The 26430-nt window shown below is 37.5% G+C and overlaps 1 long non-coding RNA gene across 1 annotated transcript in view; it reads left to right on the forward strand.

Moving 5' to 3' along the window:
- LOC122070879 overlaps window positions 1–13599 on the forward strand; it is a 33811-nt gene extending 20212 nt beyond the window's left edge. The window contains exon 2 of the long non-coding RNA XR_006138009.1: window positions 13373–13599. This is a non-coding gene — a long non-coding RNA (uncharacterized LOC122070879). The remainder of the gene's footprint in view (window positions 1–13372) is intronic.
- Window positions 13600–26430: the final 12831 nt, after the last annotated feature.

Below are 26430 nucleotides of genomic sequence, written 5' to 3' on the forward strand. Positions count from 1 at the left end.
ATAATGAGCTGATCGAACAGCTCAGCTACCGTCGTTCAACTTCCAAATACCAAGAAAATTCACATGGGCTTTGTTGGGGGGAAATACTGTAATCACGTTACACGAATTCTCTCCCTGTCTCTCCATTAATATTACAGCAACATGATGGATAGGCTCGTTGACCACTCTTCCTATTCTTCATTTTATGGGGGGAGAGAGAGAGAGACTCATAAACACTTGTCAAGGTAGTTGAACGAGTGTACTGTAAAACCCAGTTCTGCATTACAGTAACTGATTATGGATAGACTCTTACAGGCGACTCTTTGTATTCTTCTCTCTATGAAGACCGATAGACTCATAGACAGTCGTGAAGGAAGTTGAACAAGTGTGAAACCCAGTTCTGGAGAGAAAAATCGCAACGTCGGCAGTGAATCGGAGAATCACCATTTCTGGTAAATCCACTTGTGTTCGTGAAGGTTTGTAGGTATCCCATTTACGGCCCTTCTCTGCTCTACTCCAATTTGCAGACATATAGATCAAAAAAAGCTTTTTTCGCTCTCTTCTCACCCTGATTTGAACAGTTGATTGATGCTCGTTCCTCTATCTCTCTCTCCATTAATATTACAGTAACAAGATGGATAGGCTTGTAGACCACTCTTCATACTCTTCATTTTATGGAGAGACTCATTAACACTTGTGAAGGTAGTTGAACGAGAGTGAAACCCACTTCTGCATTACAATAGCTAATTATGGATATACTCTTATAATACAGCTATTTGTATTCTTCGCTGTGTAAAGATTGATAGACTCATAGACACTCATGAAGGAAGTTGAACAAGTGTGAAACCCAGTTCTGCATTACAGTGGCTGATTATGGGGTGAAAAAATATGCTAAATCTGCATGTGCTTTGGGAAGTTTTGGACTACTTTGTTAAGGGATGGCCATCGCATAAGTAGGTGAGCCTGAAAAATGCTTATTTATTCAGTGAGTGAGTGAGTGAGAGAGAGACTTTGAACTATGATAAAAGGATGGCGGACAGTGTGATTCCTGGTCTCAGTGTGTGGACCTTAAATGGAATCTTATTTTATCCTATTACATATAGGTGTTGCTAAATTACAACACTCTCTTATGTAATGTAGTGTCAATCATTAATATGTTCAAGTTAGAGAACACTAATCACAATGGTGGTCTTTCTAATATTTCTTTTATGCATGTATTTGCAAACACTTTTGTATCTGTACTTGTTTCTACTGTGTATGATAGACTATACAGTTAGAGTCTTTTTTATTCGGTTGCTTATTATTATTATTATTATCGTTGTTGTTGTTGTTGTTGTTGTTTAGTAAGTCGAAATGGATTTGGATAGGTAAGATATACACTAACACAAAATAGACAATTTTCCCACCTTCCAACCATTATCATTTCCCTTGGCTTTTCTTTGCTTAACTTTCTCGAAGCCATCGAGCTCTTCTCTTAGTCTAGTTGCTTCATCAACAGTAGCAATCTTAGGGTACTTTAAAATAATAGGTCCCCCAAGGACAATACTTGGCTTAACAGATTCAACCAAGTCATTCCACCTCGCAAAGTTCACATAACCTCCCCTAAAAACCTTGAATATCACCTCTATCGTGCATAGAAAAGTTTTCACTACGAAAAGGAAAGATCACCTTCCCACGTCTAGATTGGTTTTGCTCCTTAGACGGGCATAAATTTCTGCATGGGTCTCTTGCCTTTTAGACTAACAGTGAGAGATCTCTCTTTTCCCACTTCATCACTTGCTCCCAAATCTTCTTCCTTACTTGAAATCATTTCATAGCTAGAGTCTGAGGTGGGATCACCTAACCCATCTTCACTAGCCATAATGATGCGGATCCGGGTTCCAAAAGTCAAAATCGGATCGCTTATGGGCCCACAATTAACAAATAATTCAATTTCAAATAAACCAGTGGCAGTAATGTAAATAAACAGAGGTACTAAAAGAGGGGCAGACTTGTAAATAATCAGATTACTATTCAGCTGCTTGGGAGATGGGACCTAAAGGGAATTAATGATTATTTGATGGGGATAAATTAGGAAACACAATATGAGTTTAGGACATGAGAGAATTAGAGACAAGGAAGACTGCATAACTGGAAATCAGAATACAAAAGAAATAAAGCAAACTCACGACTCTTTCTTCAACCCTGCGTCAGAACCAGAAAAGAGGGTAGCTTCGATAGTTTTGATGGAGCTCTCTCACACCAGCATGTATCGACCTTGGGCCTGGAAGGGAGAATCGCAGCTCACAGGTCTTGTGATTCCAGCTGAGGTTCAGCCAAAACATGAAGTAAAAGGATGGAGTTTCCTCTCTGATATCAGGGCTGGCGGAGGGTTTCAGAACCAGATCTGAATCTGAGTTTGATTTCTCAGAACAGAACAAAGTCTTGGATGTAATACTCCGGGGTCTTGATTGCCTGTAGGTAGAGAACCTTTAATCAAGGTCTTGGTCCAAGTAGTTCAAGAATGAAGGAGGTCGACCCACTTGTTTGGGGCTGCAGCTATCACCCAGAAACAGAGAAAGAGAGCAGGAAAAAAAAAAAAGAAGCAGAAGAAGAAGAATAATAGAGAAAAGATGAAGAAGAAAAAGAAAGAAGAAGAAGAAACAAGAATAGAGAGGAAGATCAGAGAAAGAACTTCAAAGTCGGAGAACAAGCTTCTCGGCAGCCATACCATTCATTCCAAAAATTCAATTCTTCAAAAACTGTTAATTACTAGAGTATTACATGGCTTATAAAAGAAAACTCAAGCATCAAAATGGTAACTAATTTAAAATGAAAACTAATCTAAAATTAGAAGCTAAATAATACCAAAAGAAATTGTTTCTAAAACTAAAAAGAAATCAAATCAAAGGTAAACTTTCCCTAGACCCATCGCCCAACTGCATCACATAACCTTTCAATTTAGCCTAACCCCACCTTGCTGAAAAAATTCTCAACGTCGTGTTCAGTTCTCTCTTCACAATCCTGGGATAGAAGATTTTCGTGCACCAATAACCCTTCCTCAATCAATCCCAATTGATCCTCACCTTGAATGGAAAGAGACTCATATCTTGCCTGAGAATGGTAAGGGACAACCAGTCTCCCATCCATGCCTTGATTTGACTCCATTCAAAAAGTATAATTCCTATTCGAAGGAGTTCCCGTAACAATCACTTCCTCCACCTCATCTAATTCCGATCCCATCAAATCTTTCATATTTTGGTACACTAATTTCTCCCCCACCTCTCCAATCATACCAGTATTGGACGGTTGATTGACTGCCAACTCATTAATCCTTTCTTCAGAAGATTAAGGACCAATGGTTACAAAAATACCTCCTTAATTTAAGCATCCATAGAGGGAGAAAGATATTCTTGCCACGGTTTAAATGGTAATTCCTTCTTGGGAATGTCAATTCCTAATTTCCACCCTCCACACTTAAATTAGGTGCATCTAGAATGGTTACTGAATTCAAAATTCCTTGATTTGAAACCGCGCTTTCCAATGTTTGGTTTCTTCTCAAAGTAGGCAAGAATAGCCGATTCGACTAACATCTTGCAACTATTATGGCCAAGATTACCATTTTCTTCATCAATATAGTGAGCACAGGGAACACCAACCTTGAGGTCCCTCTCCCTTGTCTTTGCATTATCAGCCTTCTCATAAGACAATAATTAATTGCATGCCCCAACTGCTTACAGTAATCACATCGAAATAACTTATCTTCATAAAGAACTTGTTAAAATTGAACAAAACCAAAGTACCATGTTGGAAACTTTCAAATTTTATTTTTTCAAGTCTTGGAGCCTTGGGAGCAACCTCTATTTCCACCAACACCCGCACATAATGACCCATTGATGCCGAGCGAGTCCACTAATTGAGAGCTATTGGTCTCCCCACTACCTTGCGTGATAAAAGAACATTCTCATGCTAGTAGTCAAAAGGAAGATCATGGAATCTCACCCAAATAAGCTTTGTCAATATCTGATTTTCATGAATATTAAAGTTGGTTTCCATCGTTGGATTCGCAGGATTTGCCCTCTAAACTTTCAAGGACTTTGCCAAACCAAAGACATCACTTTCAGACTTTTCCCATAGGTGACATTATCACCCTCTCCTTAAGGTTCCACTGTTGTCTCATTGTCTAAAGATGTTGGATGAAAGTCGACACGTCCGATTAGAAAAAATGGGTATTTTAGTGAGGAGTTCTCATATTCCTTTTGAGGAATTATGATATAGGTAATATTTCCAATATATATTAGCTCAACAGAGTATCAATATCTAAAAACTCGTTCCTCCAACAACCTCCGCATACGATCTTGAAATCAGGGCTAGAGCATTCTCTTTCCTTTCATCCCTATTAACTTCCTCCTTATCATTAGAAACCACCATCCCCACGAATGGGTTATGTTGATCTGGAGAACCACCTTTTGAATCTAGTCCATGTGTATTAGTATCACCTTACGCCAAAGGATATCCTTCAGTCATGGTAGTATTCCTCACAACATTAATAAGCAAATAAGGGAAAAATGGGTATTTTAGTAAGAAGTTCTCATATTCCTTTTGAGGAATTATGATATAGGTAATATTTCCAATATATATTAGTTCAACAGAGTATCAATATCTAAAAACTCGTTCCTCCAACAACCTCCGCATATGATCTTGAAATCAGGGCTAGAGCATTCTCTTTCCTTTCATCCCTATTAATTTCCTCCTTATCATCAGAAACCACCATCCCCACGAATGGGTTATGTTGATCTGGAGAACCACCTTTTGAATCTAGTCCATGTGTATTAGTATCACCTTACGCCAAAGGATATCCTTCAGTCATGGTAGCATTCCTCACAACATTAATAAGCTAATAAGGGAATTGCATTTAAGTTATTAATGACGTTATGTACAAGCACCACTCACACGACAAACTGTCCAAAAAGATAACTGGCACGAGTCACCTACAATGAATTTGGATCCTCTCCAAAACCTATTTTTCCCCATTCCCACTATTTTATGCAAATTGTGAAGCACAACAATTATCAACTAGAGCAGAGGAGAAACTACTAATGTTGCTTGGGTGGCTCAGCATCTGCAACAGTTTAATTATTATCGTTAATTCTTCGATTTAATGAGGTCCTGATTCCAAAATCTTGTTGAGTCGTATATTACAATGATGATCATAGAAGGGTAAGAGTTGATGAGCTATTTTATGTCCAATCACTGCCATTGAAAGCATTTTGATTAAACAGGAAGATACCATTGTCTTTAGTCTCATCAAGAGGGCAAAGTTTCTCTTTAATTCTCTAGCTTACGATGAATCTTTATTAAAAAAATACAATGTTTTTTAACTGTATATGTCTTAAACCAAACAACTATTAGGGCCCGTTTGATAACGTTTCTGCCATTTCTGTTCCAAGAAACGGCAGAAACAGAAATTGTTGTTTCTGGAAACAGAAACAGGTAAGAGAGGTGTTTGATAATTCTTGTTTCTGGAACCATGAGGTTCTGGACCCATAAGGCTCACAAGCAGTCTGCATCTCCTCCCTCTCTCGCTCTCACCCCCGACCGAGCGTTCACCTCAACTCTCCCGTCCGTCGTAAATCTGCGGCGACCCCCACCTCACCATATCCTCCCTCTCTCTCTCTCTCTCTCTCTCTCTCTCTGTGGCTATTTCTTGATGCAAATCTTACCCTCTTATACTCCTGAAATTGCCGGATTCCGTCGCTTCCTTTGCCGGATAACTCTAGATTGTACTGGTACAGATTCTCCACTTGTAGTTCCTTTGCCTTTCGAGTTTTGATTTGCAGAGACGCGTGTGAACTTTGTATATGAAATAAACCCTAGAGAGAGAGAGAGAGAGAGAGTAGAGAGAGTGAAACGGGTAAGGGGGTTGCTGGCTATGAGGGCTTGCAACGGGCTGTGCTAAAGCTTGGCCAGAGGGGCTGCGGAAGGCTCGGATGCCATGGCGGAGTCAGCCGTAAGGCCATCAGATCTAAAGATCGAGAACCCATTTTGTGAACTGAGTTTGAGATCCCCATCGCCGCCAGAGACGAAGAATCCATCCTCTGAACTAGGTTTAGTTTCATAAGCAAAGGGCTCCCCAACTTCTCCCCCTTGCTCCCACCTCTGCCCTCCCTGCAATTCCCCAGTCCATCCCAATCTGTTACGATGCAGATCGATGGCGGCAATGGGAAGGGCCCCGATCGGGAATGGCCCAAATTCCATCCGTTCCATGAGGTTGAAGTAAGGCTAAAGAGAGAGAGACGAACGTTTCTTGTCCGAGCGGTAGCAGTCTTCGAGAGCTCCTCGTAGCCGCACCGAGCAGCGACGGTGATGAAGAGGGTGACGATGAAAGGTGTTCCACCAACGAAATGAAGAAGGGTCCGTAGTCGATCGATTGTTTGTACCCCGTGGTCGATCGATTGTTTGTACCCCAATTTTGTTTCGAGAAACGAGCGAAACAAGTGAAACTTGTTTCGTCATTCATGTTTCTTGGAGCATAAATTGTTATAAATTTCAATTTATGTTTCAAGAAACAAGTGGAACAGAACACTTTTACCAAACGGTATTTATGCCGTTTCTTTGTTTCTGAGAACAAGAAAACACAGAAACACGTTTCTGGTTACGTTATCAAATGGGCCCTTAGTCTATGGGACTGTTTCTTAAATTGACAGTGTTTGAACGATATTCTATCGTGTTTTCGCAATATATATCACACACAATATATGCTATAACATCTTCATTTCCTCTCTTGCTCATCACGCATTGTAACTATTATAATTTGTTACTAAAGTGTGATTAGAAGCTAGTCAAGAAACATAATCTAATGAGGACCAAAAACAAAAAAGAAAAAGAGTAGAGACGGCATGAAAAAGACGTAACTAAGGAGGAGGAGGCAGTACTAAGTTTGGTGATATCTCCCGCTTGAGGAGTCAACATTGAGCTTCAATTTTGAAAAGGTTGTGCGCAATCATGGTTTCTTTATGATGACACCAAACCAATGGATACCATCTACCAAGACCTTACAACGGCCCTTGCACCTAACTGACTCCACCACCTCAGTTGTTCAAATTTCACAACCGAAGAAACGCTGTTCTAATTATCTTCATGTCCTTGTTCTTGGGACTAACTTCCTCTCCCCACAAGACCAAAAAATGTTGTTGGTGAGCTAACTATCCAACTACACTCATCTTAATTAATTAAATTACTCACTCCCTAGCTACTAACTGCTTCTTGTTTCAATATAATTTTCCTTATATATAATTAATTAACTACTTGCTCGATCAATTGTGTACTCCCTCAGACACAGATAGCTCGAATGTTACGGATATCAAAGGAGAATGAAAGGAAGATGTAAAAATTCCATGAATCCATTCCAAAGCCAAGAGGAAAGGATTTGGCCATCTACTTCGGTCCTCCTCTCTTTTTGAAGATATAGTGAAGACAATCCTCCTTTGCAATTGCGGGTGGGTGTCTCTCTCTCTCATTTAATTTTTTTTTTTCTCATTCTTTGCTTTTCAAAAAATGATTCACATGAGATTCCATCGTCAATATGTTCATCCAAGACCACGTTTAATTAATTTCAACTTACCAGCCATTGAAGCAATTCTTGAATGATTGTTTAATAAAAAGAATATTCTTTATTAATTTTACGAGTTGCTAGAATTATTTACTTAAATTAATTACTAATTGATAATCATATTTACTTTCTTCTCTAGGTGGGAAAGGAATTTGGATATGTCTAAAGCACTCTGTGAACTTTTGTTACCACTAAAAGGTAGCTAATACAGGAGTAGATTACAAGAAACTACCCCTGCAATTTATAACCCCAAACAATACAAATAAGACCAAGAAACAAAGAAATGAGACCATCAAATAAATCCCCAAGGATACAATATCCAGATAGGAGCAAAACCAGCCCAAAACACACCTCGATAGGAGAGAAAAAGACCTGCTATAGAGCTGGAGAGAGAGAGGTGCGGCCAGGTGTGTAAGAGTCCAATTGAGCTGCATTCTTGGGTGTAGATAGTCCCTAGGGAGGGTACAAAAACCCCCAAAGTTGAGAGGATTCTGACGGCTGGTTGTGAAGTTACAAGCTTTCTTGATTTTCTGATCGAGGAGAAATAATCGCAAGCTTCAGGAGAGAGATTCAAATCTGGTTTGTAACTTGGACAGATTTGAACTTCTGAATACTCACAACAGTCGTATACTTCAACACCAGTAATTTTAGGATAAAATAGAAAGCTTTAAACAAGAAGAAACAAAGGGAAAAGTGGGGGAGGAGCGGCTGTCTCGGCCCGGGCTTCTCACCCACAGCTATCACGGCTGTTCTAAGCAATTGACTGCAATTATTCTTTATTCAAATATGAAATTATGAGTACATAGGCTCCTCTATTTATGAGTACAGAATAGCAATCAAGCTATTACTAGGAGCTAGTTTCCCAATAGGACTAGACACTCCTATTTCAACTAGAAGCTAGTTTCCCAACAGGACTACACTTCTACTACAACTAGGATTTCAAAATTGAACTAGGAATAATAAACCTATGTGGAAAACAAATAGAGTCCGAAGACAATTTGGACTCGACATACCACTTAACTCGATGGGCCCAATGACCACTAATTAACAACTACTAATTATTCCCCTAGCCGATGGGCCCAATTGGCCCTTATTTGTACTTAGCCACTCAGGTGGACTAAGTAGTGGTTCGGCTGGCTTCTTGGCTGGACTCTAGCTACTCAGGTGGACAAAGGCTGGACCTTTCTTCCTCTCATATTTCCTTCCATAATGTGGATCTACATCAGTAGCTCAACTAATTTAGTTCCTAAATTTGAAGAATTCATCTTAAAGATGACTGGAAGGTGGGGGTTGAAAAGAAAAAATGTAAACACCCGCAAATAGCATATCCTCTCGGTCTCTGATCTTCTTCCTTCACTCGATAGTGAGGTGTTTACATTTTTCCTTTCCAACCCTTGAGTGAAGAAATAAGAGCAAAGACCGAGAGGACATGCTAGTTGCAGGTGTTTACATTTTTTTTCTTTTCTGCCCCCACCTTTCAATCATCTTTGAAATGAATTCTTCAACTTTAGGAACTAAATTAGTTGAGCTACCTTTTAGTGGCAATGAAAGTTCACAGAGTGCTTTAGACATATCCAAACTCCTTTCCCACCTAGAGAAGAAAGTATGATTATCAATTAGTAATTAATTTAACAAGTAAATAATTCCAGTAACTTGTAAAATTGATAAAGAATATTCTTTTTGTCAAACAATCAGCCAGAAATTTGCTTCAACAACTGATAAGTTGTAATTAATTAAGCGTGGTCTTGAATGAACATATTAACGATGGAATCTCATATAAGAGTCATTTTTTGAAAAGCAAAAAATGAGAACGAAAAATTAAATGAGAGACAGATAGAAAGTGAGAGACACCCATCCGCAATTGCAAAGAAGGATTGTCTTCATCATATCTTCAAAAAGAGAAAGGGACCGAAATAGACATCCAAACAAATCCTTTCTTCTTGGCTTTGGAATGGATCTCATGGAATTTTTGCATCTTCCTTTCATCCTCCTTTGATATCCATAACATTCGAGCTATCTGTGCCTGAGGGAGTACACAATTAATCGAACAAGTAGTTAATTGATTATATATGAGGAAAATTATACTGAAACAAGTAGCAATTAGTAGCTAGGGAGTGAGTAATTTAATTAATTAAGATGAGTGTAGTTAGTTAGCCCACTAACAACATTTTTTGGTCTTGTGGGGACAGGAAGTTAGTCCCAAGAATAAGGACATGAAGGGCCCTTTTGATAACGTTTCAAGAAACGCGTCTCTATCGTTTCTGTAGAAACGGCAGAAACAGAACGAAAAGCGTTTGATAAAATTGTTTCGTTTCACTTGTTTTTAGAAATTGAAATTTCTACCTATTTATGGTTCAAGAAATGACCCAAGCGAAACAAGTAGAGTATTTTTTGGAAACGACTCATGGCCATTCTTTCGCTAGTTACTATCGACTTCTAAAAACGACTTATCAAACACCTTCAATTCCGTTTCTGTTTCTAGAAACGGAAATTTATGTTTCTGTCATTTTTTGAAACAGAAACAGCAGAATCGTTATCAAACGGGCTTGAAGATAATTAGAATAGCGTTTCTTCGGCTGTGAAATTTGAACGACAACTGCGGTGGTGGAGTCAGTTAGGTGCAAGGGCCGTTGTAGGGTCTTGGTAGATGGTATCCACTGATTTGGTGCCATCATAAAGAAACCACGATTGCACGCAGCCTTTTCAAGATTGAAGCTCAATGTTGACTCCTCAAGTGGGAGAAATATCACCATACTTGGTACTGCCTCCTCCTCCTTCTCCTCCTCCTCCTTAGTTACGTCTTTTACATGTCATCCCTTCTCTTCTTCTTTGTTTCTGGTCCTCATTAGATTATGTTTCTTGATTAGCTTCTAATGACACTTTAGTAACAAACTGTTGTAGTTACCGTACTTGATGAACAAGAGAGGAACAGAAGATGTTATAACACATATTATGTGTGATATATTTTGTGAAAGCTACAAAATATAAAACTTGATGTCCATTATACTGGAACAGAGAAGAGTAAGATCAAGAACTCAAATGAATTTGAAAAAATGATGAATCTCACATGTTTGACGGTTAGCGGAGCTAATTCTTTAGCAGATCAAGAAAGCTTTTTCAGGCGAGAGAGTAGGGTTTTAATTTTTCTTCAATTTTTGGTCAGGAAATTTTAATGCATAAATGAAATTTTTTTCACATGTAAAATATATTCCCCTTGTAATCAAACATCTAAACTTATTTCACCTAGGAAAAAAAAATTTGCATTCCCCTTGCAACCAATCAAAGCCTTAGTTTTAAAAAAGGGATAGGTTTCTTTGAGCAAGCTATACCCTATCACCTTTATTATTTTATTATTATTATTACTTTCACTTTAAAAAAGGGATAGGTTTCTTTGAGCAATCTATACCCTATCCCCTTCCAACCACACAAAGCTTTGGTCGTGCAGCCCTTATGCCAACACGGGACCAATGAAGGGCACACATGGACATCAGTAGGGGTGGGGATTTTGAATTTCACAAGGGTGGGTTTGTCATTTCACCCGTGTGGTTGGGCATAGGGACCACGAGACTAGGTAGCGTTTGTTTGCCCAAAACAAAAGTGAAACTCCTACAGCCTTTTCCCTTTCAAAATTATAAAATGCTATTAAAAATATAGAATTTAATTTATAAAAGTAAGATATGGTATTTTTGTGACTGTTGATGCTTATCTTCGTCCGAAGGCTGGATTTGCAACTCGATTCCTCCTGCGAACTAAGATTTGCACTCACACAAGTTAGTAACTAGCCCGGAGTCCCCTTCGGGAAGAAGGCTTCGATGCCTAAGTCAGTCGAGTTCCGATTACCCTTCAAGTGGAATGGATATCAAGTCCCTAAAAGTGCCTACCTGTTCCGGTTACTTCGTGTCCCTTTTATAGTGATTTTGGGGTCCTCCTATTGGCTGGATCTTACACTCGGGGCTGAGCTGGCCTTCTTGATAACGGTTAACCTGACCATGGTTTACCTCTGGTCGAATAACCGCCTCAGGTTTGGTTATAATGTGTTTGGTTGTATAATTCGTTGGAGAGTCTTTCTAGTGAAACATGGTTCTCTGGTTTTTTAAACTGTTTGGTTGTTTTAGGAGGTGTTTCTACATAGACAGACTAGTTCCTTTGAAACACTTATCTAAAGCTAAATGTTGTTCATATAAGAAATAAGGTAAATAGCAGAACTCATTTTTGACACATATTTCTAGCCCTCATAAATAAGTTCTTGTTAAGTGGTCATTTCAGAAGAATTAAAAAAATCGGGACAGTTTTTCTTCCTCTCATCGACGGTGAAGACCGCCATGGCCAGACCTCAACACCGACCACAACCAGACCTCCTTCCTCTCCCCATGGCTTCTCTTTTCTTTGGATTTGGAGCTCCAATTTCGGCTTTCTGAGTATTGGATTCGACGTGATTCTTCCTGAACATTTATTGTAATTTCTGTGGATTTCCTCATCTTCTCAATCTCACCCGCGTGGGTTTTTTTAATCGATATTTTTATTCCACCATTAAGTGGGCAATATCAAGTTCCAGGTACGATTCTGTTCTCTTGTGTTCTTTATTTCTGCCCTAACTTCTTTCTTTTGATCTGATGAATATTGAAATTTAGGGTTTTAACTGAGAAATTTTGCTTTTTAGGGTTTCTGTGTTTGGAACGGTTCTTGAGCTATGAATGATCCTCTGTGTGTGAATTTTTTTAAATTTCATGGTAGTGTCTGTTGTGATTACTGTGTTGTTATGTTATTTGATTTCCGAATTGTATTATGCTGTGGTTTCCCCTAAACTCCTTTTATTTTCTGAAGCTGCATAACCTCTACCTGTGTGTGTGTTCGAATTGAGTTATTTAGTGGCAGTATGTTATCGCATCTCTTGTGGTTTGAGGAGACACTACTAAATCAAGTACAATTGATGTCAACAGAAATCAATCTTTTTAAGAGTTTTTTGTTTAGAAGGGAACTGGAAATGATTTCTGTTTACTCGTGGAACATTGCTCAAAATTTTAGGAGGAGAAAATACAGGATAAACCTTGATAGTGTAATGATTTTGTCCCTATGATCTACCCTTCCTTTGTCCTTGTTCCAGTTTTTTGTCCATTGTTTTTGCTCTTCTTTTTTCAATTCCCTCCCCATGTATGATACTGGAACCAATCCAGAATCGATGCTAGTTTTTCCAATTGACAGTGTCTGTTGGTGCCTATACTTCCTGGCCATGTTTCCGTGTTATCCTCCGATAATTAAGAAAAGTCCAGTTCTGTTTGGATAAAAAGACCGTAGGAAAAACAAAGATAACAGCCCCATACATTTTAGGACATACAGGTAAAATAGACTACTGAATTTTTTTCATGTCACCTTGCCAGGGAATCCCCCATCCATCCAGTGGTCAGATTGACTAGTAGAGTAATAGGCACTGCCACATGGCAGAAACAACAATTGGTGCCGGGACAATAACCTTTTTTTTTTTTTTTTATAATATTTTTTATTGTGCAAGCTTTTGTCCAAGAATCTTAATTTTCAAATTCATTATTGCTCATGTTTTAAGTCTTAAGTTCATTTTTTTTTTTTTTTTTTTTGGCTGCTACTTTCCTCGTTACTTCTTGTTTTCCTTTCTGTTGAAAATAAATATTATACTTTGGAATGGTTGTATGGACATGTGAGTCAATATGGATCTGGGGACATGCTTACACATGCAAATTCATTATTTGCTCATGTTTAAGTCAAGTTCATTCTTTTTTTTTTTTTTTCATTGACCACCCCTCCTAAAACTACAATTTTGTTTTGCAGCAATCCAGTTTTCAGGCAGTGTCTGAATCTATTGTCTCAAAGAATCTTAATTTTCAAATTCATTATTGCTCATGTTTCATTTTATCCTTACCAACCTTTCCCTTTGATCTTAGCTGCCATCTCCTGCATTTTACAGTTCACTTTGATAGGTTGATGTGGGCATGATTTGTAACATGCATTGACATCATATTTCTTAGGCTGGTAAATTGATTCTCTTTCATCATTGATGCCATTGATTATTTGATTATTCAAGTGCATAGTATTCATTTTCAGCCCAAGTAGTTTTTATGAAATTCTATTCACTCAAAGAAATGAAATTCTGTAGAAAAAGTAAGAAATAACATTATTGTGGTTTTATTGCATCTTTACATTACAATTTTACTTTATGGGTTTTTAGCTCAATTGGTTGAGCACTTGGAACATGAGCATGTCTCAGTTATGTTCCAAGGGGATGGTGGTTCGAATCCACAAAGATTCCTTTGGTTCAAGTATTCATAGCAAAGTTAGTTAAGGCAATCATGTAGAAGTTGGTGTCGTTATGGTGAAGAATTTTCAAAGAATACTTGAGAGAAGCTATTAGAGGTGTGTTTTCCTTGTTTGTGAATGTTTAGAGCGTACGAAATTTTTAGAGGACGTATTAGATTGTGTTAAAACACTGTGTCTTAATAAGTATGAAATACAGATGAGCTGTTCTGATGAGATAGTGGCAAAAGCTAAACTTCAAATTGAGTTAGAATAACCAAGTAGTTTTTAAAGATTGAATGGAGAGAATCAAATTGACAGGTTTAGTAACCAAATAGTTTTTAATGATTGATTCTACAGAATCATTCTCACAGATTTAGGTTAACCAAATAGTTTTTAGGAAGAAATACATAAAAGAATTATTGGTAATTAAATAGTTTTCTAGAATATTTTAAAAATAAATAAGATTCAACAAAAACACTACGTAATCTATGCCAAATCAGAAATAAAACTCTTAACAAATTATACAACCAAACACATCCTTGAGGACTCTCATTGAGGCGACGTGGGGCCCTCCATGATCGTAGCTATGGTCACATGATCGATAAAACGATGGTCGAGTGGTCAGTTGACTCAGTTCTCTTAATCGAGCGGTCAGTTCTCTCTTGGTCGAGCCTCGTGATTTGAGGGAATTGAAGATGAAGGGTCCGATCCGTCATTAGTTGACCATTGACAGTTCCCAGGATATAGTGTGCATAATATTATTATTATTTTCAGCATTAGCAATAGCCCATTTCCGCACACAGAATGGACATATATTAGTTATACTTACCAACATGGGCATGACAAGAGTACATGACGTATCGCGCCGTGTTTGTAATTTAATAGCTCATGTAATCAATGACGTCTCACTGCCTTCGTCATTTAAGCTCTTGTAATCACCGCCGTATGATTATATATGAGTTTAAAATCATGTGGTAATCATACATTGATGAAGTCATTCCTTTCGGCTTTACCAAGTTTGAGTTTTCATATTTCCAATCTCAGTTTTTGAACAGCCGAGACCCCACCGGCTCTCAATTTTCAATAGCCAAGGCCCACCACTAGCTCTCCATGGGTTGGGGCCCATGGACCCCAGCCCACGTTATTCAGGCCGAATTTACAAACATCGGACCCACAGTTTATGGACATTGTCTATCCTAAGTGCATGGGTTGCCTTTTCCTTTTTGTTTCCATTTTGGAATCCAAATGCTTCGTTTGGTTGTAAGGGGAATGCAAATTTTTTGACGTCAAGTGGAATTTTTTTCCCAGGAAAAGAAAATTTTAGATGTTTGATTGTAAGAAAAATATATTTTACATGTAAAAACAATTTCATTTATACAATAAAATTTCTCTTTTTATTTTCCCACCAAAATAGGGAAAAAAATAAAAATAAAACCCTACTCTCTCTCTCTCCATGCTTGCAACTCTCATCTTAAATGATCTCGGGGGATTATAGGTTTATAGACATTACAGAAATTCATTTTCTCCAGACATTTATTATGATTATGTTGGGAGATTTTTGTTGTTGTGAGATTGAGACCCAAATTTCTGGATTTGTATTCCATGATTGATAAATGTAATTAAACTCTTCATCTGAGTCTCAGTCTGAGATTATGCCATGGAAGTTGCAAGAAACAGTAATTTCACTTCACTTTTGTTGCAACCAAACAACTCGAAAGGGGAAAAAAAGTTCCTTCCCTTTCCCATTTCCCTTGCAACCAAACGCAGCCAAAGGTATTTTTGAAAGATACATAGGACTACTTGTAACTTGTGAGAGTGTTTGTTCGTGTTTCAACTTTTCCACAAAAATGACAAAAGCTGTGTGAAAAATGTGTGAGGTTTTAAAATTTCGCAGCTGGGCAATGGCAAGGAAGGCCTGACCTCAGTTCATGTAGATTGTATATTTTAGACTTTGGAAGTCCTTGGTATTTTAGAACCCTTATGCGGTAACTATAAATCATGGGAAATGGAACGCTAATTGGTCTTGTTCCCTATGTCTACTCACATATTCCAATGAAATGACCTCATACCCCCTATGCGTTCCCCCCATTAGAAGACATATAGGGAGCACGATCAGTTCCCGTTCTTTCTCACCTATATCATACTAGGGATCAAAGAGTGTTTCCTCTGCAATAGCAGAGGCTATATGGGCAAGAAACAACGAATGACTGCTCCTCTTTAGATTCGATTAATGGGAGGGGGGTAGGGAAATCATTTCATAAGGGGGAAGGAGATTGAGAGGGGAATACTGGTAGAGTCTATGCTCCCAGACAAGAATCATTTCCCCATCATATTATTTTTCTTTCATTAAAATATGCACATACTCTTCTTAATTTCTAAGACTCATATCTTTTTCTCATAAATATATCCTTGCTTTATGTCTTTTATCTATATGATGAAACCCCTCAAGATTGTCTTATCCTTCTGCCCCCTCTCTTCCTAGTTCCTTTCCCTGTCCATATGTTTTCTTTCGCCCCTTACAATTGCAAACACACCCCCCCCCTACACACATATACACACACACTTTGTTTCCATCCTTTCACTCTCTCCTAAAAAGCAATCCTCTCCTTCCAATCTCCCTTTGTAAGTACATGATAAATACCTCTAATGGGGATATGGTTTCTTCCCATATCTTCTCAGAAAGAGGATAAAGGATTTATGAGTCATCTCTTAGATAAGAGTTGAGGCCCATAAATGTCTCCTCCTTTTGAGAAAGAAAAATGAACAGTGGTAAATCTTTGGTCTACTGAGATCTGTTCAAAGTTATAACTAAGAAAGTGTTAGACATCCAATCTATTCGACCGAAGGCTGGTCGCCTTATATTTAGACAATCCCTAGGCTTAATAGTCCTACTAACTAGTTATGTATGCTAGCATGCATAATAAAGAATTTAACCAAACCCTAATCTATGTTTTCAGGTAGGAAAACAGATAAAATTATACTAAACATGTCAAGGTTCATGAAATGAAATTACTGAAATAAATATTCATACCTCATTAGTAAATCTAAAATGCTGAAAATACCTCGAACAAAGATTCACAATAAAAAAAAAAAATTCAATTTTGTGCTTCTAATTGGGCATGTATCCTACTATCAAAATAAGCTTTCATTGATCAATGGAGTCCAACAATGCTCTGATTAAATGATAAATAGACTCTCACAGGAAAAAGATTTTGTTTTGAGGGCCAAGATTGGTTGACAAAAGTAACATTTTTATATTTTAATCAAAAATTTGTTTTCTATTGCATAACAACGTAAAAATAAATATTTAAATATTTTAGAAATATATTGTGATAGCATAACAGTGTAAAATAAAAAAAATATTGATAATATTCACAAAAAAAAAAAAAGGAATTATAAGGACATTAAAGGTAATATAAAAATGACAGAAAAAGAGAATATGTACACCATAAAAGTAATGAATAAAATAATAGTTACTATAAATTAAATAAATGGAGTAAATAAAAAGGAGAGAAAATTATATGTTTTGGCCAAAAAAGACTCCCATCTGAGGTTGCAATGCGTAACCCACTGATTGCAGTCTCTGCTTGTAGAGCAGGCTGAGGTGTGAAAGGTCTACACCTTCCAAAAAATAATACTCTAAGCCTCTACCCACCGCCTCCTCCTTCCAAAAAAGGCACCTGAGGTGTGGAAGGTCTAAGGATTGACTCCTGAGTCCTGACACATGCCTCCCTTTTTTCTATCATTCCCCTTTCCCCTCTAGTGTACATGAGTAAAGTCACCTCGAAAAATTATGATGGGATGTGGGGCTTCCTTGCCATAGCCCGGCTGCAAAATTTGGAACATCACGTTTTGCATGTCTTTTGTCTTTGTGAGAAGGTTGGAATCCATGGAATGAAAGGAGTCCGTGCACTGTAGGCACAGTGTCTGAATTGGCCCGACTTACGTGTGCTGGGGGTACTTGGGGCCCAGCCCATCCTAAGAGGATCCAGCCTGTGGGTGTTTGGCTTTAGAAAATTGAGATTGAAATTTGAAAAGTCAACAGAAGAGCGGTAGGGAATCACTTCATCAATATATGATTGCTTAGGGCTACCACCTAGTGCAGGTACACACGCTAGCGAGAATAACAAATGGCCAAAAAACCACATGTGAGCATCTTCAACATAAGGTATCACGATTTTTTGGCACCCAACGTGTCTTGGCATAGGTACACGCCAAGAGGTACTGTTCTTTCTTCCTTTTTAATAATAGCAGACATTTTGTTTTTGAAAATGCAATTTTATTCTTGAATGAATATAATTGAAAAATCAGGTTTCTCAACTCACTCCCCCTTTTCAAAACCTAGTGAGTCGAACAAATCAAACCTGATAAGAGCGAGTTATGTTGTCTTCTAATTATTTCTAGGGAAGAGGTTGACCTTGCTGCCAGGCTACGCAGCCTATGTCTCTCTCTCTCTCCCCACCCTTGGACAAGACCGCCTTGCCCCTCTCATGTTTCTGCTCCCATTGGTCCAACCACCCCCTATGCAAGTAAACAGGCGGCATGCCCATCCTTGGCCCCTTTATTTCTTATCTTTCTTCTTGTCCTTCTTCAGGTGAGGAAGAAGTGAGGCTATTATTGGTTCGCATGTGAGAATGACTAATATTGAAGTCTAGTGAACAAAATTCTGAGATTTTGTTTAGTTGTTGACCAAACTTATGGTTTATGAATAGTACATAATCCAATAAAAAAAAATCAATGAATATCACGTGATATGAAAAAATTACCAAGCCAATGAAAAGTTAAATTGACTTGGACCTGGTTTGGTTTGGTTATTGCTTAAATCAAGGAAAGTCTTCATGACTCCTAACTAAGTTTCATATTTTTTTCACTCAACTATGATGACTTGTCAGAATCAAAACTTGATTTTCCAAATATAGGATTGATATGGTGATCATTGCACTTGGATGGGCATCATAAACATTAAAACATTTCGAATCTCCAATAAATATGGAACGTTATTCAGTCAATCCAAACTATGCTATTCTTTGGAAAGAAGAAAATTTTATAGCTAAGGTGGAGCAAGCTTCAAGTATATTAAATCGGACATGGGATCGGCTTCCATCAGATTAGATTAAAATGTATCGAAAATTTTTCCAAAAAACTTAAAATTAGAATTAGAATGAAACATGAAAGATTTTCTCAAATTTTATAATTTTTTAGAGTTATTGATTAAATAAACTTCGGTATCCATCTACAAGAGGAAGTTTCATTAATTTTCTACTATTTTCCAGACTTGGGGGATTAAAAAATAATGAAAAATATGAAGCACAAAGATAAATAACCAATGATTCAAACGACGGTTGCAAAAATTGACAAGAATTGAGATGAGACTCGACTGAGTCTAATTCATATAGGGCAGTTCACCTTATCCAATTCTGATTACACAAACCATGAAGTACAAGAAAACTTTAAATATAATGAAAAAATATATATTTTTTCTTGAATCGAGTTTTAATTGAGTCAAAGTGAATGAGCTATGCTCTCACCCAAGGATTTAGGGGATGGTATTGGTATCGGTATCAGTCTCTGTCGATACCGATCCGATACCAATTCAGATCGGAGGGGATCGGTGAGTATTGGTCTATTTTACCCCCTGATTTTTATAAAAAGTACTTTTTTTCTATTTTACCCGTGAAACGATCCGGATAACTGATTCGGATCGGGGATAGGTCTCAACCGATACTGATCTGACATGATTGATACAGCCGATCCCAGACCGATACTTGAAACCATGCTCTCACCACTGGTCACTGTTGCACATAAAGAGCCCGGATCAGGCCCACTTATGAGAACCATTCTCATAATTAAGGTGCCTGATACATATATGGAACTTGTTCTCTCTCTTCATACAATAGACTTTCACATTGATTAAATTCCACACGTAGATCAAACAGTGCATAAGATCCATTCTGTTACAAGGACCTAATCCAAACTCCCACTTAAACGAGTGCCTAGAAACAATGAAAGACATTTTAAACCTCGAAACTCTTAAAAATTAAAAGGAAAAAAAATCACATATCGTAGTGTCATGTCGCTACTTGCCCAGAAGCGACAATATGGTCTACTTTCTCAAGTAGCTGTAGAGTGTTTCTGCCCCTCAGTCGAAATTTTTATTCAGCTTCTCTAGAAAGGTGATTTGGATAGGTATGTAAATCATAAATAAATCAACACTAAGCAACCCCCCCCCCTCCCTAGGCTGGTGGATCCAGAAATAAGACCCCTTAATTTCCTTTCGCCACATTACCAAATCTACTTAATTCGGATTATGCTTATGTTAAGTTTGTCTCGAATTCTTGATCCGTTTTGAAGATTGACCCGCTTCGACATATTTTGTTGATGATTTGAATGTGAAGTTTTTCGAGATCTGTTATGGAAGCAGAGGGATCGACCGTGACCCTTTGGGTCAACCCGCGACTTGGAGTGTATAATGTATTATTGTCTTGTGGAGAAAGTCATTTTATTCAAGGGGGTTTTTCGAGCTAAGGTTTCAAGGCGAGTTTTTTTGTCGATGTTTGAGTGTAATCTCTCTTCTGCATAGTGAAACTTCTTTTTCTTCGCCGGAGGACATAGAACACCACCCTGGTGTGTAAACCTCGTTAAATCTTTGTGTTGTGCGATCTGTCTTGATTTATTTATCGTATTTCTTGGTGTTTACTCTAACAACTTAATTTTTTTTTATGATAAACAAGCAGCAAAAAATAACTCGAATCGGATATCTTTTACATTTGAAATCATCACATAAAAATCATAATATTATAAAGAAGGAAACCGGTTACCTTAGAACCGTAATATATTTATGTGTGTGACACTAAACTTGTGATTGCAGGGACTTGGTCTATGAAGCGACAAGAAGGATTAGAGATCCAGTATATGGGTGTGCAGGTGTAATTTTCAATCTACAAAAGCTCATAAATGATCTTCAGATGGAATTGGATATTGCAAAGTCTCAACTTTCCAATATAACATATCAACAGGAGAACCTACCAGCAACCATGACATGGTTGGAAATGAAAGAAGCTCAACTGTCCATGTTGCAACAACTTTCATTGAAAGACTTCATATTTGGTGCTACTAGTCCTACCTTCCAGACTTGCGAGAACTTCTCAGAGGACAACTCATTCCTTCCTTTCGATGTCACAGATTCTAGAGGGATTTAGATGCCCTCTCACGATCTCTCTCTCTCTCTCTCCCCTTGCTCCCGATTCTCAGCCCACTCATGGCAGACGATCTCTCTCTCTCTCTCTCTCTCACCTGCGTGCAACTCTCATCTTAGATGATCTCGGAGGATTATAGGTTTATAGACATTACAGAAATTCATTTTCTCCAGACATTTATTATGATTATGTTGGGAGATTTTTGTTGCTGTGAGATTGAGACCCAAATTTCTGGATTTGTATTCCATGATTGATAAATGTAATTAAACTCTTCATCTGAGTTTCAATATGAGATTATGGCATGGAAGTTGCAAGAAACAGTATTTTCAATTCACTTTTGTTGCAACCAAACAACTCAAAAGGGGAAAAGAAATTCCTTCCCTTTCCCATTTCCCTTACAACCAAACGCAACCAAAGGTATTTTTGAAAGATACATAGGATTACTTGTAACTTGTAAGAGTGTTTGTATGTGTTTCAACTTTTCCACAAAAATGACAAAAGCTGTGTGAAAAATGTGTGAGGTTTTAAAATTTCGCAGCTGGGCTATGGCAAGGAAGGCCTGACCTCAGTTCATGTAGATTGTATATTTTAGACTTTGGAAGTCCTTGGTATTTTAGAACCTTTATGTGGTAATTATAAATCATGGGAAATGGAATGCTAATTGGTCTTGTTCCCTATGTCTATTCACATATTCCAATGAAATGACCTCATACCCCCTATGCGTTCCCCCCATCAGAAGGCATATAGGGAGCACGATCGGTTCCCGTTCTTTCTCGCATATATCATACTAGGTATCAAAGAGTGTTTCCTATGCAATAGCAGAGGCTATATGGGCAAGAAAAAACGAATGACTGCTCCTCTTTAGGTTTGATTAATGGGAGGGGGTTAGGGAAGTCATTTCATTAGGGGGAAGGAGATTGAGAGGGGAATACTGGTAGAGTCTATGCTCCCAGACAAGAATCATTTCCCCATCATATTATTTTCCTTTCATTAAAATATGAATATACTCTTCTTAATTTCTAAGACTCATATCTTTTTCTCATAAATATATCCTTGCTTTATTTCTTTTATCTATATGATGAAACTCCTCAAGACTGTCTCCTAAAAAGCAATCCTCTCCTTCCAATTTACCTTTGTAAGTACATGATAAATACCTCTAATGGGGATATGGTTTCTTCCTATGTCTTCTCAGAAAGAGGATAAAGGATTTATGAGTCTAAGAATTGAGGCCCATAAATGTCTCCTCCTTTTGAGAAAGAAAAATGAACAATAGTAAATCTTTGGTCTACTGAGATCTGGTCAAAGTTATAGGCTAAGAAAGTGTTAGACATCCAATCTATTCGACCGAAGGCTGGTCTCCTTATATTTAGACAATCCCTAGGCTTAATAGTCCTACTAACTACTTATGTATGCTAGCATGCATAATAAAGAATTAAACCAAACCCTAATCTATGTTTTCAGGTTGGAAAGCATATAAAATTATACTAAACATGTCAAGGTTCATGAAATGAAATTACTGAAATAAATATTCATACCTCATTAGTAAATATAAAATGCTGAAAATACCCCGAACACAGATTCACAATAAAAAAAATTCAATTTTGTGCTTCAAATTGGGCATGATTTTTGGGTATCCTACTGTCAAAATAAGCTTTCTTTGATCAATGGAGTCCAACAATGCTCTGATTGGATGATGAACACTCTCACAGGAAAAAGATTTTGTTTTTGAGGGCCAAGATTGGTTGACAAAAGTAACATTTTTATATTTTAATCAAAAATTTGTTTTCTATTGCATAACAACGTAAAAATAAATATTTAAATATTTTAGAAATATATTGTGATAGCATAACAGTGTAAAATAAAATATATTGATAATATTCACAAAAAAAAAAAAAAAAAAGAAAGAGAATTATAACAACATTAAAGGTAATTAAGAGAATTGAGCACTATAAAAGTAATGAATAAATAATAGTTACCATAAATTAAGTTAATTAAGTTAAATAAAAAGGAGAGAAAATTATATGTTTTGGCCAAAAAAGACTCCTATCCGAGGTTGATCCAATGCGTAGCACATTGGTTGCAGCCTCTGCTTGTAGATTAGGCGCTTGGGGTGTGGAAGGTCTGAGAATTGACTCCTGACCAAGGATTAAGGTATCGGTATCGGTCGTGTATCGGTCCATCAAAATTAAGATACGTTCGAGGGTATCCTATCGTATCGAAGATACGCTAAGATACACTAAAGATACGCATATAAATGGATAGAAAACACTTTTTTATACACTTTTGCATAAAAAAATAGTTAAAAAAAGTTATATATAACATGTATTATGCATAAACAGTAAATTGAGAGTATCGCACTAAGAATCCAAGGTTTGTAATTGTTCCATAAATGTAAAATCCTTGTTCCCAACCTTGATTTCCACTTTAGTTAGAGGGAAAAATGGTTGGCAGCAATTTTGGAACAAAAACACCTCAAAAAATTATGTTTTTCTAAAAAATTACCCATTTTGGCCATTTTATGACCGTATCGGTACGTATTGGTGTGTATCAGTCGATACATACCGATACGCACCGATACATATCGATACGTACCGATACATACCGATACATATCAAAATGTACATTTCACTTCAATTTTGAATTTTTCATAGAGTATCGGTACGTATCGGTGAGTATCGGTGGTGTATCGGTGCGTATCGGTGTGTATCGTAGGATACGTATTGATACATAAGGATTTAAAATTTTTCATGTATCGTATCGATATGTATCGTGCCGATGCCTACCGATACGGATACGTATCGGCCGATACGGCACGATACGCACCGATACTTAAAACCATGCTCCTGACACATGCCCCCCTTTTTCCTATCATTCCCCTTTCCCCTCTAGTGTGCGTGAGTAAAGTCTCCTCGAAAAATTATGATGGTACGTGGGGCTTCCTTGCCATAGCCCGGCTGCAAAATTTGGAACATCACGTTTTGCATGTCTTTTGTCTTTGTGAGAAGGTTGGAATCCATGGAATGAAAGGAGTCAGTGCACTATGGGCACAGTGTCTGAATTGGCCCGACTTACGTGTGCTGGGGGTACTTGGGGCCCAGCCCATCCTAAGAGGATCCAGCCGTGGGTGTTTGGCTTTGGAAAATTGAGATTGAAATTTGAAAAGTCAACATAAGAGCGGTAGGGAATCACTTCATCAATATATGATTGCCTAGGGCTACCACCTAGTGCAGGTACACACGCTAGCGAGAATAACAAATGGCCAAAAAACCACATGAGAGCATCTTCAGCATAAGGTATCACGATTTTTTGGCACCCACCGTGTCTTGGCATAGGTACACGCCAAGAGGTACTGTTCTTTCTTCCTTTTTAATAATAGCAGACATTTTGTTTTTGAAAATGCAATTTTATTCTTGAATGAATATAATTGAAAAATCAGGTTTCTCAACTCACTCCCCCTTTTCAAAACCTAGTGAGTCGAACAAATCAAACCTGATAAGAGCAAGTTATGTTTTCTTCTAATTATTTCTAGGGAAGAGGTTGACCTTGCTGCCAGGCTATGCAGCCTATGTCTCTCTCTCTCTCCCCACCCCTGGACAAGACCGCCTTGCCCCTCTCATGTTTCTGCTCCCATTGGTCCAACCGCCACCTATGCAAGTGAACAGGCGGCGTGCCCATCCTTGGCCCCTTTATTTCTTATCTTTCTTCTTGTCCTTCTTCAGGTGAGGAAGAAGTGAGGCTATTATTGGTTCGCATGTGAGAATTACTAATATTGAAGTCTAGTGAACAAAATTCTGAGATTTTGTTTAGTTGTTGACCAAACTAATGGTCTATGAATAGTACATGATCTAATAAAAAAAATTAATTAATTAAAAGAAAAATCAATGAATATCACGTGATATGAAAAAAATACCAAGTCAATGAAAAGTTAAATTGACTTGGACCTGGTTTGGTATGGTTATTGCTTAAATCTAGGAAAGTCTTCATGACTCTTAACTAAGTTTCATATTTTTTTCACTCAACTATGGTGACTTGTAAGAATCAAAACTTGATTTTCCAAATATAGGATTGATACAGTGATCATTGCACCTGGATGGGCATCATAAACATTAAAACATTTCGAATCTCCAATAAATATGGAAAGTAATTATGACATTGAGATTCTAGGTGAAATCTTCACTCTTCTGTTATTCAGTCAATCCAAACTATGCTATTCTTTGGAAAGAAGAAAATTTTATAGCTAAGGTGGAGCAAGCTTCAAGTATATTAAATCGGACATGGGATCGGCTTCCATCAGTTTTAGATTAAAATGTAATGAAATTTTTCCAAAAAACTTGAAATTAGAATTAGAATGAAACGTGAAAGATTTTCTCAAATTTTATAATTTTTTTGAGTTATTGATTAAGTAAACTTCGGTATCCATCTACAAGAGGAAATTTCATTAATTTTCTACTATTTTCCTGACTTAGGGGATTAAAAAATAATGAAAAAAATGAAACACAAAGATAAATAACCAATGATTCAAACGACGGCTGCAAGAATTGACAAGAATTGAGATGAGACTCGACTGAGTCTAATTCAAATAAGGCAGTTCACCTTATCCAATTCTGATTACACGAACCATGAAGTCCAAGGAAACCTTAAATATAATGAAAAAAAAAATATTTTTTTCTTGAATTGAATTTTAATTCAGTCAAAGTGAATGAGGTATGCTCTCACCCAAGGATTTAGGGGATGGTATTGGTATTGGTATCGGTCTCTGTTGATATCGATCCGATATCAATCCAAATCGGATGGGATCGGTGAGTATCGGTCTATTTTACCCCCTGATTTTTATAAAAAATACTATTTTTTTCTATTTTACCCCTGAAACGATTCGAATCGGGGATCGGTGTCAGTTGATACTGATCTGATACAATCGATACGACCGATCCCAGACCGATACTTGAAACCATGCTCTCACCACTGCTCACTGTTGCACTTAAAGAGCCTGGATCAGGCCCTCTTATGAGAACCATTCTCGTAATTAAGGTGCATGTTCCATATATGGAACTTGTTCTCTCTCTTCATACAATAGATTTTCACATTGATTGAATTCCACATGTGGATCAGACGGTGCATAAGTTCCATTATGTTACAAGGACCTAATCCAAACTCCCACTTAAACGAGTGCGTAGAAACAATGAAAGAAATTTTAAACCTCCAAACTCCTAAAAATTAAAAGAAAAAAAAAATCACATATCGTAGTGTCATATCGATACTTGCCAAGAAGCGACAATATGGTCTACTTTCACAAGTAGCCGTAGAGGGTTTCTGCCCCTTAGTCGAAATTTTTATTCAGCTTCTCTAGAAAGGTGATTTGGATAGGTATATAAATCATAAATAAATCAACACTAAGCA

Source organism: Macadamia integrifolia, unplaced genomic scaffold, assembly GCF_013358625.1.
Source record: "Macadamia integrifolia cultivar HAES 741 unplaced genomic scaffold, SCU_Mint_v3 scaffold_135A, whole genome shotgun sequence".
Taxonomy (NCBI): domain Eukaryota; kingdom Viridiplantae; phylum Streptophyta; class Magnoliopsida; order Proteales; family Proteaceae; genus Macadamia; species Macadamia integrifolia.